Source organism: Dipodomys spectabilis, unplaced genomic scaffold (genome assembly GCF_019054845.1).
Source record: "Dipodomys spectabilis isolate Male_0828 unplaced genomic scaffold, ASM1905484v1 ptg000080l, whole genome shotgun sequence".
NCBI classification, from domain to species: Eukaryota; Metazoa; Chordata; class Mammalia; order Rodentia; family Heteromyidae; genus Dipodomys; species Dipodomys spectabilis.
The window spans coordinates 282192-294564 of NW_024870757.1; positions in this window are offsets into that span (position 1 = coordinate 282192).

Consider the following 12373-nt stretch of genomic DNA (forward strand, 5'->3'; position numbering starts at 1 on the left):
CGATTAGAAGTAGAAAGTCTGGGAGGAGTACTTAGAAATAGGTTAAAAAAAATAATAATGTGATAAAAGTAGCTACCATCTCCAAATGTTTTCACTCCAGATTTGTATTGTCTCTGGCAAAGAACAGATCTTCCAGGGAATATATATCTAAATATATGAAAAGTAGTTAAGTTTGACTGATCTTACATATGCCACATGCTATGCTATTCCAGCTCTAGGGTGTGGTTGCAAGGTTTATTTGTTGTACCTAGTCAATTAACTGTTACCAAATTCCTTGAAGAGTGTACTGGTATTAGAATCATGAATGAGAGAATTTTATATGTATAATAATTGGTAAGCTCAGTATTTTTATCTCACTCTGTAAATTCAACTAATAGGTTGTTAGAATTTTAGTCATTCTCATAACAATTTCTAAAAATTTAGTTCATAGATTCCATTTGATAAAGGAATCAATATCTCCCCTGTCTTTGTTTGAAGAAGCGAACCCACCTGTCTTAGGGTGGGTGGATCACCTTGTCTGCCTTACCTATCATCGGAATCTTCTTCTGAATGGAGCTGAAGGTCCTGTCTTAGGTTGGTCAGACTGGTACCCCCCTGTTACCCGTCTCTGGCAGCACTTCCTCTCGGGGGGAGGAGGGAGGATTCATTTATATGGAGCTTGATCTTATGTAGCTGGCTGGTTAAACTCAAAAGAGAGTTTGGAGTGCACGTATAATACAAGGAAGGCATAGAGAAACCATCAGTAAAAGCATTCTCAGGCCAAGGGATGACATTAGCAATCCTTTAACATAAGTCAGGGAAGGGATATAGCGTTGAAATTGTTTAAACAAGTTTTTTTTTTTAGCAGTTTTTGCCACTTAAGTGTCCAGAGGTAGGGCTTATATAGTATTATGAGCAAGCTGATTAAGATAATGGGCTGTTTGTACATTTTGTGTTAGTGCCACAGCAGCTGCCGCTACAGAGGCAGCTAAGGAAATAAAGGCCAAAACATCAGCTACAAGTAGCCCAACAAATTGACGAGGGCACGTTAGTTCTTTCAATTGTCTTAACACCTGAATGCCAGAATTTTTATACCAAGTTTTAGAAATATTTACAGGAAGCTTAACAAAAGATAGTTGCCTAACAATAAGTATGGACTTAGTTATGCCACTATACAAGCAATTAGTAAAAGAACAATTTGAACAGGTGACATTAAAATAATTAGCTCCTACAGAGATATTAAACGATCAATACATAATGACATCAGGTGGTGATACACAACTCATAATATTTTTTAAAAGGGATGAATTGGGCCAGGTTATGTTGTTGAGTGCAGCCACCAGCATCCAAACATGATGTTGAGGATGCCCATTCATCCACCACAGTCCAACATTGTACCTATTAGTAAGATTAGCTCCAGACCAGTCCATTAATTGAGAGTTAGTTCCAGAAATATTGGTAACAAATGGCTGTACATGCCTGCATCTTATTGGATGAGGCTCTCCTGTAGATACTACTATTTGTGAAGAATTAATGCAACGGGGTATCATATAGGATGGAGAAGAATTTGCATGAACTTGGAGTTCAGTTGGGAAAGATGTCATCTGCATATTGTAGATCTGATTTTTGCTCCGGGATCCAAATTTTATGAGTCATGGATAGCATTATAATACAGCCTGGAATGGAGCCTTTAGAGCTGGTGGTAAAGCAAAAAGGAATTCAATGTCCAAAGCTGAGATATCTTCCATCTTGCTGTGCTGGATGAAGGGATCCGGGGCTGTATTGTATGCTGATCTATTGACAAGAATGAGTACTTCAACTCCCTCCCAAGTTGTAGGTTGCACAATCGGGGGATCCGGCAGATAAACCCAATTTGTCAGCATTTGTGTCATCTGATGAGCTTTCACAATCCTAAAGCAATGCTCAGGCAACCAGCAGGATTTATTTTCTTCCTGCAAAATAACACAAACATGTCCTCGACCCCAAGTTAAAATGGATCAGGGCCCTTGCCAATCACCTGTTAAAGGATCCTTCCACTTAACTTGGGCAAAAGCTCTTTGCTCTCTTTTTTTTTTTCAAAAACTGCTGTGCTGCGGAAAGGCCATTACAGTCTAAGCTTAAAAATTTCAGTACAAATAAAGTGTGAGAAGAATATTAACAGGAGAGAAGGGGTATAATTCCCCCTTTTACATTAAAAATTTGTTGTTTTAATAGCCAGTAGGCTTGTTTAACAATTTCTTGTCCTTGAGGAATATAGGGAATACCTGTGGAGTGAACAATCTAGTAAGATTTATAAAAAGTTTGAAAAGCTTGTCCAACATATCCTGGACCATTATCAGTTTTAATATGTTTAGGAAGTCCCATAGTGGCAAAGCAGTGCAGGGAATGAGCAATACAATGTTTGCTAGTCTCCCCCGTAAGAGGAGTAGCCTTAATAAAATTAGAGTGTAGGTGTATGGTAACATGGACAAAATGAAGCCATCCTAAAAATAGAATCAGGCAGGAGTTTAGTCTACTTTTTCCACGGTGGAGGTGGTCGGCGTAATGATGTAGATTTCCTCCAGGTGACTGTCAGGCTGTAGCAGCAGCAGCAGGGTCTCTCAGTGGCTCCAAGGGACTGTCATACACCTCATGCTGGGCTGTAAATTTCTACACAGACTGGTTAAGGATACAAGTAATACATAGACTTGGCAGGCTGTGGCCCCACTAGTTTTTAAGACTATTTAGACGATAACCTAGGACAAATTACCAAGATGACAACCTTTTTAACTAGATAGTTTTTTTTAATAAAGCTGACTTTTTAGGCAGATATAGAGGGCTCAGGCCTATACTACTATTTTTCACGTCTTTTTTGTCTATTTTGTCACACTTTTTTATGACTTTGGTCCCTTGTTCTAAAAAGGGGATGATGTGCAAAGATTCATCTTCTGTAACTTCTTCTAGCTGACTTAGGAGTGTTGATCCTACCTACCAAGGAACCGACAACCTTAGTCTATTTTACACAGAGGTTACCAGGGTTAGATGTCATTAAGAACAATATTTTAGCTTTTGACAAATGCACAGACTTTTTTTTTTTTTTGGCTAGAGCAGTGTAGCTTGTTTAGTGCTTTAGTTTGTAAAAGCATCTTTAGAAATGTGACCTTTAGTGACCCTAACAATGTCTAAGTCACCTGTGCAGGCCTTTAGACAGATGTTAATAGAAACACACTCTTAGGTTTACAAACTTTTTTCTTGAGCAGATAAATTTTATGTAGCTGATGTTAGCTCAAAGGTTATTGCCAATTAGGGCTTTTGGCACATACAGGGGTTGGGATTTAAACTATCCCCCACATTTTATAACTTTAGCTTTTTAGTACTATCACAAGTTTCTGTCCCTACAAAGTAGATACTCATGGATCTTAGACATGCTTACAACCTATCTTCCCATGACCTCCTTGCTCTGACCAATTTTTGAAGGACCATGCACAAATGACTCTAGGATTTGGCTTTTTTTCATCCAAGCAGTGGCTTACTGCCTCTGGATGCTCCTCCATTGCTCTTGTCCCAGAAATGTCTTCTCTACACTGGGATAAATGTCTTATCTGTATTTTCCTTAGCTGGTTGCTGGACAGGAACTCGGGCCTGAGTGCTGTCCCTCAGCTCTACAACTGAAGGGTAGCACTCTGCCAATATGAGGCCCAAAGCAACTCTGCTTGCTCTTTCAGCACTCTGCTGGCTGAGTAGAGGTGACAGTCTCTCAGGGACCTTTTTCTGCCTGGGCTGGCTTTGAACCAGTTTGCAGATCAATGAGTCTTATAAAAGGCCACTTTACTCCAATTAAAAGCAACAAGGTGGTCAACATAGAAGTAGCTTTTAAGCATGCTCTTACCTGAAACTTGTTCAGAGCAAAAGTTACATCTGACAAACTTATAAGAATCCTCTGTGCTTTGTTCTTGGCTTGCTGAAAACTTAAAAAACCTATAAGAGCGAACTGGAATAGCCATTAAGCAATTATTTTAGTAATCCTAATTTTTTTACTTTGAGGCAAATGTTAAGAACAATTTTACTTTTAAACTTTATATCCAGAAATACTTTCCTATTTTTAAGCCTCCTATTAATCTCTTTTATTCTTTTATATTTTAGTTGTTAGTTACATTTAAAAAAAAACTTAAATTTCAAGGCCAAGTGTCACTCATTGACTCTTGGATGTTTGTTTTAAAACAGATGCACATTAAAACATTTAAACTCAAATGACAATTTTTCCTTAATGCAAAAATTACAATCATCACTGTACCAAGTATTAAACTTAACAGATTTATACTTTTAAAAACATATCCTAATTGTAGAACATCATTGAAAGCAAGTCAAATTATACAAATACGTTTTTTAACCCTCTTTTGAAGACCAAGGGGCAGTTTTACCAATACTAATCTGATCATCACATCACTAATTTTTACCATCATGTTTCTAGTGTTTATCTGTCGAGAAAAAGGACAGAACAAAACTGGGCCACATGGCCCCTCCTATGGAATGGGAACACAACTCTTTAGGGTAAAATGAACTGGGCTTGTGCCAGCTTGTCCTCTTTTACCATGTGTGAACTCCTCCCATGGCCCGTCCCACCATGTATGACCAGCTGAACTGCACTTTTGCCTGTTTACCCCTTGTCCCTAAAAATATGTCTTTTGTTGGCTTTTAAGATTTTTCCTTTTCTTATCTCTTGGTTTTTGAATGAAAATACACAGTTTTAGACAGACAGAACAGGTAATGTCTTTGACAGTGTTCAACAAACTTTTATATTTAAACTTTTAATATTTATCCCCACATTTTAGCCAAGAGAACTAAATTCCAAACAGCCAGTGAATTTTGTTAAGCCAGATAACTTGATTACAGTGTAAACAGACATGCATTTAAAAATACCAGATTTTTTAATTTTTTATGGTAAAGAATCCTTACAAAGTCATTTAAACCAATGTGAAAAGTCTTTAAAATTTTTGGTAATGTCCAAACCTCATAACGTTTTAAATTTTAAACTTAAACTTAACCAATTGTTAAAGCACACTGATAATTTTTATCTTGAACTTGTTCGCAAACATACAAAACACAAACAGATCTTGAAGCAAGCAAAAATCAAAATCAGTTGTATGTACATTTAAAACTGGTACCAATTCTAAAGCAGAACTAGACAAGACAACAACCAAAGGCTTAGTGGGGCGCTAATGGGCCCCAAGTTTAGCCCTACCTCAGAAAACAGAACAGAAAACACACTGAAGTAAACAAGAAAGACAAGTGGCCACAAAGGGACAAAATCAGGTCTCAGTGAATGGAGCAACATCTCACCACCACACTCAAATCCACTTACCAGGGGATTCGAACCCCCTCTAAAACCTCCGGAGGAATTTTCTTTTAGATTTCTGCAAACGTTGACCCAGGGGCCTTCAAAGGTGGAGAATTCCCCAGTCATCTTGGGGCAAGGGAAAGATGTCCCTAGCAGCCGTCCCCTCAGACTGACAGGTTCTAACCCATACTCAGACCTCCTGGGCCAAGGCCCGAGGCTAAGATCTTGCTGGTGTCACTTGCAGGGGGTCAGTGGCATTTTCATCCAGCTGCAAGTTCTTCCTGCCGGCCCTTTTAAGTTATTGTTAGAATCTCCAGGTTTTTCACCTCCCACCACTCCCCTACTTCTGGATCCAGACAGGGTGGAGGAAGTGTCAATGAAAGGTAGAAAGGGGGCGGGGGTCAGCTTAAAGTGTAAGTAAAAAAGGAACTAGAGCGCAACATATATTGAGGGGATGTTGGCCAGTCTCCTCTGGGCTCTCACATCAGGATGAATCTGAGAGAACAAACATTCCAAGAATTCCAGAATCCATACACACAATCATTGAGACAAAACACATTTACAGCATGTGCATTGCAGACTGTCAGACAGAAAGTGCCGGACTACAGACAGGCCCAAATGTCCCCACTAGTGGATAGTTTACCCTGATGGGGATCCGGGAGATGTGTCCCACCAGCCCAGATGGTTGTCTTATAGCACGTCCGCCAAGACCTCTTGCCAACCCCAATACAGAACCTGCAGGCTACACAGATACCAGACAATTACAAAGCAGCAATGTTTTAACTTACAGGCCATTTGCATCATAGTGTCCTTGAATCCTTTTTTCTATTTTTTTGTTTTTTGGGGGAGTCCAATTGTGGGGCCTGACCTCTGGGCCTGGGCGCTGTCCTTCAGCTCTTCAGCTCAAGGTTAGCGCTTTACACTTGAGACACAGCGCCACTTCTGGCTTTTTTCTTTTTTCTTACGTGGTGCTGAGGAATCGAACTCAGGTCCTCATACATGCAAGGCAAGTGCTCTGCCACTGAGCCACCTTCCCAGCCCCTTCCATTTTTTTTTTTTTTGCAAACTAATGGTTCCTTCCCCCAGGAACCAGAGGCATACTTCCTCAACAAAGTGAAAGAAACATACTAACTGACTCTGTCTAACTTTCACTCCTCGAACGTGAAGCATACCATTGTGAACCTGCACATACAGCATGCGGCTGTTACCTTGCCCCATAATTTCTTACTCCTGACTATACTCTCTCCCGCTCTATATTTTAAGTTTCTGGATGGCCTCTTAACTTAGCGGGGTCCTCTGCCTTGATCCCAGGTTTTCAGGTCTGTATTAAGGCGCCACGTGCCAGAGCCTGCCGGCAACGAAAGGGACTCCTGAATTAGGGGGCAAGGAAGCAGGAAAAAAGAGACACAAGACAAAGGATGGGATCTGGAGGTCTGCAGCTCAAGACTGCAGCAACATTTATTTTTAACTTTACCTAATATATCCTATTAGAAGCAGCAAAGAGGTAACACAAGGTTACAATAGTCCAGAAAAACAAGAAAATTTTCAGTAAAAACAGAGTGTAGTAAATACAAGACAAGGTCAACTGGTAGAAAGTAAAACAAACTCTGCAGACATAGCAAAGCAATCCCTAGCACGTGGTGTTTTGTACGTGCCTTCAAGTGAGCATCAGTGTCAAGATGACCTTTAAACTTTGCTGTCGGCTCCCAACAAGTGACACTGGACATGGTCATGTGGAGCAAAGTCGGCCAGGTTGAGAGCAGTGGATCACAGGCCCGAAGGTGGATGAATGAATAAAGAAGATGTAGCCTATTTCCATCACAAAATATGACTAAGCCAGGAACAAGAAGGAAATCCTGTCATCTGCTGCCACATGTGTGGAAGTACAGATCCCTGTGGAAAATGCAAGAAGTCAGACACAGAAAGACAAATGCATGTTCTTGAAACAGACAAGAACAGGGCAAGGAATTGTCAACAAGACCAGAAGGGTCCAGGTGAGGAATGGAGACACATTCAATGAGGTAGACCAGAAACCCAGGTTGAGGAGTCACTACTGATCCTCTCCTGAGCATTGTGACAAATTCCTGCTTCAAAATCACCACTGATAATGATAAAAATGAGTAGGGACTTAGAGATTGAGGTTAACTCCTCATTAAGGACCAGGCATGAAAAGAGATCGCTCCTCACCCTGCTTTCAGGCATATGCATGAAATACTTACCTCTAATCTCCAAATGGAGTCTCTTGGAATGAAAATATTTTTAGAAAAAATGGCCATTATTGCCAAAGATATTCCTGCATAGAAATGTCTCATTCTACTTCCATAATTTTGTGCCAGTCCAGGAGTTTGAACTCTGGATCTGGATGCTGTTGCTGAGATTTTTTGTTCCAGGCTGGCACTCTATCACCAGAGAGTGGAGATATGAATTGGAGATAAGAATCTCATGGGCTTTCTTCACCAAGCTGGCTTTGAACCTTGATTCTCTGATATCAGGCTCCTGAGATTGCATCAGTACAGGATTCCATTTTTCTTTTCTAACAGCATATATGATGATAAAACTAAAGAAGACTGAGCTGAGGAGAGCTGGGAAGGTGGCTCAGTGGTAGAGTGCTTGCCTAGCATGCATAAAGCCCTGGGTTCAATTTCTCAGCAGCACATACATAGAAAAAGCCAGAAATGATGCTGTCACGCCAATGGTAGAGTGCTACCTTGACCAAAAGCAGCTCAGGAACAGTACCCATGCCCTGAGTTCAAGTGTCAGAAGTGGAAAAAAAATACAGAAGGGACACTTTGGGTAAGAAACTTTGGGGACACCTGGCTTACACACCGCTAAGGTTGTTTAGAGGCAGTCATTTCCTGTTGGGCCTCAGTGTCTCCTGCGGGCCTACTAGGATCCAGGAGAGATAAGTGACTGCACCACTCCCTTCCCCCATGCAGAAGCACCCACGAGAAAGTGAAAAGTGTCTTGATAATTGTCACATGGTGAAAAAGAAAAAGTTTATTGAGAACTTGGCTTGCCACACAAGGTGAAGGGAAAATCACCACTCCCGGGGGAGATGACCACAGCTGCCGCTGGCCTGGACCCTTATCTAAGGAGGCCTCTGCAGCTCTGAAGTGCCCATGTGCATCTCAGAAACGACCCTCCCTGCCATGCACATCCTGAGAGACGAGGTGAGCACTTGTGTTCACTGCCACTGGAGAGGCGCAGCCTGCAGGAGAGACCCCAGGTTCCACACTCTGGGTAAGGCATCGATCACCTTAGGAGCAGGGATTCCAGTTTGCACCCGGTTGCATGACAAAGAAACAGGGAAGGATAGGAATGGGCTAGGACAGTGAAAAGAACTGAGGTTCTAGGTTCCCCAGCCCCAAGCCTTGTTGGTTCCTAACTTCCTCTCCCTCACAGAGTCTGTCCTGGTTTATGACAAGTGAGGAGGAATCCTGATTGTCCAGGGCTGGGGACCATGTGTTCACATCAGCTACTCTATAATGGCATTTGAACCTAAAATTGCCCCTCTTGGTCTCTGTCATCCACCTCCTCTTTCACCCGCACCATCCCCACCACAGACCTGGTTCATCTTCCTGGTCTTTCTCCTATGAAATGTAGGCTCTGTGTTGAGGAAAGTGTGAAACCTGGGACCCACTCCTGCAGCCAGCCTATTGATGTATAAGTGCATGTCACTCGGGGAATGTGTCACGCATGTTTCTAATTTTTTTTTTTTTAGTCAGTCAGAGAGCTTGAACTTGGGGCTTGCCCATGTTCCTTCAGCCCTTTTTGCTCAAGGCTAGGCCTCTACCACTTTTAGCCACAGGTCTACTTCCGGTTTGGTGGGGCTTAACTGGAGAGAAGAGTCTCACAGACTTTCCTTCTCTGGGCTGGCTTTGAATTGGGAATCCAAAGTCTCAGCCCCTGAGTAACTAGGATTACAGTCTTGAGCCACAAGGGTGTCACTTGTTTAGATCTGATTCTACAGAGGAGAAATGTAGCCGCCTTCATCTAAGAACCTGACTCACCTTCCCTTACTGCCATTTCTCCAGGTTCACCCATCTCCCTGAACATGCCATCTTCCTCTTCCCGATGGATAAATAGAATTGTATTTTTCCTAATACATGAGAGACAGTAGGAAAGTATTTCCAGTGGTCTGAATGCTGGATGGAGAATGTTGAGTTCCCTTGGAACCATGCAGGCCTCAGTTTCCCAAGCCAGAGCCTCTGGATGAGACTCAAGGAACAGACAGGATGGAAGATGACCATATGTCTATGGGGGTGATCCTCTTAGCCCAGACTGTGTTTGGGTTTGTGGGTAATTTGTATCTTCTCTCCCATTGTCTATTCCTTTCCTGCATGGGGAACAGGATGAGAGCCACAGACTTGATTCTTAGGCACTTAATTGTGGCCAACTTCCTAAGTCTTCTGTGTAGGGGTGTTCCCCAAACCATGGTGGCTTGGGGCTGGAGAAATTTCTTCAATGATGTGGAGTGCAAAATGGTCTTCTATATTTTCTAATGTGTTGGATGAAGTTTCTAATATACTTCCCAGTGACAACTTGAATTTAAACTGTTACGACTTTCTAGTTTTCTTAGCTGATGTCTTCACTGTTCTTGGATGAAGGCTTGTCAGTCTTAGCTATCTTCCCAAGGAAAGTTACTTTTCCTGATATTTTTTGTCAGTCCCGAGGCTTGAACTCTGGGCCTGAGCACTGTCCCTTACCTCTTTAGCCCAAGGCGAATGCTCTATCACTTGAGCCACAGTCACCACTTCCAGTTTTCTGGTGGTTTATTGGAGATGAGTCTCATGGACTTTCCTGCCTCGGCTGGCTTTGAACCATGATCCTCAGATCTCAGCCTCCAGAGTAGCTAGGATTACAGGCATGAAACACCAGCGCTCAGTTTCTTTCACAGATTTTTTTACATTGTTCTTTTAATCTCCATTTTTTTTCATTTTTACCCTGATGTGTGTGTGTGTGTATGTGTGTGTGTGTGTGTGTGTGTGTGTGTGTGTGTGTGTGCCTGTCCTAGGGCTTGAAATCAGGGCCTGGGCACTGTTGCTAAGCTTCTTCAGCTCCAGGCTAGTGCGCTACCACTTGAGCCACAGCTCTGCTTTGTACATTCTGGGGATAGTTTATTGATAATAAGCCTCATGGACATTTCTGCTGCCTTTCAACCACAATACTAAGATCTGAGCTTCTGGAGTATATCTGATTAGTAGTGAGCAGCCATCAGTGCCTGGCGGCTCTATCTGATTTTTATGATTATCTTTCTTTCTGAGGAGGGATCCAGTCGTGGGGCCTGAACTCTGGGCCTGGGCACAGTCCTCATCTCTTCAGCTCAAGGTTAGCACTCTACCACTTGAGCCACAGCACCACTTCCAGCTTTTTTTTCCCTGCTTATGTGGTGCTGAGGAATTGAAGCCAGGACCTCAAGCATACAAAGCATGTGCTCTACCACTGAGCCACCTTCCCAATCCTTATGATTATCTTTCTACCCACTGTTCTGGGTTTGCTTTTAGACTGTGCTTCATTGTTGATTGCATTTGAGACACCTGACTGTTTTCATGCCAGGCCCGCACAGCTGTAAATTCCCTGATAAGCTTTTGCTTCATCCCATAGGTTCTGGAAAGTTGTGGTATGGTTTTGATTCTTGAATTTGTAAACTTGTTCCTTCATTTGATCCTTAAGTCGTATGGCTGACTTTGGGCTCAACAGCCTATCACTTGATGAGAGGGGGTCTTAAGTCAACATTCTAACTTGGTCTGGACTTACAGGTCCATGGCATCCAGTAGTACTAGTTCATGAAACCGGGACAGCAGTCATCATGTGTGTGCTGGCTCGCTGTGTGTCAGCAGAGGGTGGCAGTCTTTATCTCATCAACCTATCTTGAGTTTGATGTCTCCCCTGCTCTCATGGGAAAAAGCAACTGGGGCTCCCTTTCAGGTCAGTTCCCATTTGCTTGGGACAGTTTTCTACCTGGAACTTTCAGTTTTCAGTCTTGGCTGGTGAAGTGTCATCTCTATGCAGTGTTGGTTTATAACTTGGCTGGGCCAGCTCTCCCTCCTGGCTGACAGGCACAGGATAGAGCTGGGTCACTGCTTTACAGTTCGGGCAGGTGTATACAGATCCAGAAAATACTGTCAGCTTTATGTTGTATATCAATTCCCCACCACCAAATAGCTCCAAATTTTTAAGATAGTATCTATTGCCGTCTACTCCTTTCTATCTTGTATATTTGTCTGTTCTCCTAAAAAACAACTTTTCATGAAGAACAAAGCCTGGCACCTGCAGGAAAATCGATGGAACTGGAATTCATCATACATCTTTGGAAGGAAAACAACCCAGACAAGAAACGTAAATATGTTTTTCCCAGGTGGAATCCAGACTTTAAAAGACACAAGCATAGCCGTGTGCCGGTGTCTCACTCCTGTCATCCTAACTACTCAGAAGGCTGAGATATGAGGATCACGGTTCAAAGCCAGCCAGGGCAGGAAAGTCCATGAGACTCATCTCCAATAAGCCACGAGAAAAGCAGAAGTGACACTGTGACTCAGGTGGTAGAGTGCTCTCCCTCACCTGACGAGCTGAGGCACAGCAGCCAGGACCAGAGTTCAATCCACACGAGGAACCAAAAAAAAAAAAAAAAACATATACAGCTGTAAAGGAGACTCACACTGATGTCCTCTACCACAGGGGCCTTGGACATGCTTGTAGTACCCAGTGGGAAACCCAGGCTTTGATACAATACTATGTGCTCATCAAAAAAATGGATGATTTTCCCAGGGCAGGGGTGTGGCTCAGTGAACGGTAAGAGGACTTGAGCAGTAGGAGGATGTGAATAGTAGGAGGATGTGAACAGTAGGGCCTCCACAGGCAGCCCGGCTCCTTGGCCAGCTCTGCCACCGCAGGCAGCATGCCTAGAGGTCAGGACACCCAGTGTGAGTGTTTAGACCTAAGTCTCCTCACAGAAAAGGGCAGAGACCAAGGCCCCAAAACATTCCCCCCAACCCCCACTAAGTCCTGAGGGCTGAATGTTTCTATACCTTTATTTCTTTGTGAAAAGAGGGGGAAAAGGAATAAAATATAAACAGT